We start from the raw sequence: 2,318 nt of genomic DNA on the forward strand, positions 1-2,318 counted from the left end.
ATGGAAGTACACAACTCAACTACACATAGAAGATAGCACTCATAGACATTTTAATGGGGAAATGTTACAGATTGGAACTTTAAATTCTACTCACTCTATAATTGTATGTTTGGCACATGTTTATTGTATGGATGATTGTTAAGACAAATAATATTGTACTTATATGCACAGAAAACCATTCGATCTTCAGGATGTCCAGCAACCTGTATTCAGCTTAAAAAAGGACTTCAGGACCACAGTGTTCCTCATTACGTTTTATATATTAAAACAATAACAATGTCCCACAAATGTTTGCCTTTAGGAAAGGCTTTACGACTGGCAATAAAACAGATTCCTTACTGATCTGAAACAGCTGTCACTTAGTTTCACTTGCAACATTAAAATAGTTATTTAATTGTCTTTACTATCACCATGGTGATGCAATAAATAAATAAACATATTCTTTTCATGGTGGAGATATTAGACTATCCAGGGATACTAGTTCCTTCTCACTGCAATAGTTTCAGCGGTGAGCAGCTCCATGAGGCAGGGCACAGGTAGTTTCCTTTTCAGGTTTCACAGATTGCTAAATCTTCCCACACTGTGCTGGGGTTAAATCTACAAAAAAATTTCCAAGCAAGATGTCCTCACAAAAAGAACAGCATCGGTGGGTTGTCCAAATACCTGAAATACCTTATGTAGCCAGACCTCTAGCCATTGGGATTAGGACCGTTGTCTGAAACTTCTTCTCAGTGTTATAGCTCCTCGAATCCTCACTGATCAAGGTGGACAGACCAGCCAATAAGGCATATAACTTAGAGATGGGACCATGCTGTTATCTTCCCACTTGCTACTAACAGGTAACTTAGTGAAATTAGTGAAGTATCGTAAAATATAATTTCAGTTTATTACAACTAAATTGAAACTTTTCTATTCCAATTATTATTCTGTCTTAGCTTTGTGATAAAGTCCTAGTCTTCGTCTTTAATTTGATGACTGGGTGGGTTGAAGGCTATTTGTGTCCACTCTTTAATGTGATTTTTTAATCTAATTTAGTAAAAAAAAAATTGTGTTCATATTTTAAATGAGTAACTTAAGTCACTTTATTACTCTATCAAAAGATACTGGTCCCATTCTATGGTATATAGTGTAATGTGGTTTTACAAAGAAAATGCTGTAAGTTTTCAAGATCTGTTAAAAATCTATGACATTCCCTGGGACAGTCCTGTTGAAAGGCGTGTCATTTCAGAAAACCCATTTTGTGTCAATTTGGAAGTGCAGCTAAACTCTGTCGAATTGCTGCACTGTATTGTACCGTATTACGCTAGTGCTAACCGGAAGAACAAATACAATGGCATTCAAACAGGAAGAGAAAAAATGGGCATCAATGCATGAGGTGAATATTTCTGCTGGAAAAAGTTTTTCCAAAAAAAATGTGACAAAAATGTATTTGTATTAAAGTTTCCTACTACAGCTTTAAGTTACAAAAAGATGGGGGTTTTGAAAAAGTCAAAAATGTTAATATTTATTCAAGATCAGGTCTTTTTCTAACTTTAACCAAGTGCTGTAAGTCACCTGAAAATGTGATTAAAATGAGCATTTTGCTTTGGCATCAATATAACTGTTTCATTATTACATTGGCAAAATGTTACTCCAAAAATTAGTGTAACTAGGACAAGGGTTGAGTAATACAAACAGTGTCTTATTCCTTTTCAGTGTTTCTATGACTTTCTGTGAAAGTATGTGGAGGCGAGGTCCAACTAGAACAGTCAGATGGTTTCTAATTGCTACCAGGAGGTTTCCCCCCAAATGACACACTGCTGCAATGTTCCCACACAGTTACTCAATCTATCAAAACAGGTCACAAAAATTGTAGACCTCTGATGGACCCAATTGCCATTACCTTTAATAGAGGACATTACGGGCATCACCGATTCCCACAAGAATCCAAAATACCCACTGCTTTAGCTGGGATCTCTTCAAGTATCTACTTAGTATGTTTTCCCTTCAGTCCCACATTCTTTGGCTTCTTTCCCTGCCCCAAGGGGCTAATAAAGAGTGGAGGACTATTCCACATGTGGGGCAGAATGTGTCAGCTTATAGCAAAAAGATTTGCAGGAGACTGTAAAGTAAACAGTTGATCCAACCTCTGTATATTAAATTGGCCCAACAGAACTACTTAATCCTGAAAAAAAGCTCTTAAAGCAAATGAAAATACAATACATGATTTAATTATCAAGTCCAAAATCCCGCAATTATAAATGATTTGTTTTTGTGGGACCAAATTTCAGATTTGTATGAATTTTGAGCAGAATGTCTATTATATATATATATATATA

At 35.7% G+C, this 2,318-nt stretch overlaps 1 protein-coding gene across 1 annotated transcript in view; it reads right to left on the reverse strand.

Moving 5' to 3' along the window:
- Positions 1 to 2,318, reverse strand: part of LOC118334874 (tissue factor-like) — a gene marked incomplete in the record, with an annotated part of 16,115 nt that overhangs the window by 11,273 nt on the left and 2,524 nt on the right.

The sequence above is a fragment of the Morone saxatilis genome, unplaced genomic scaffold (assembly GCF_004916995.1).
Source record: "Morone saxatilis isolate NCDOM2014 unplaced genomic scaffold, NCSU_SB_2.0 Contig23, whole genome shotgun sequence".
NCBI classification, from domain to species: Eukaryota; Metazoa; Chordata; class Actinopteri; family Moronidae; genus Morone; species Morone saxatilis.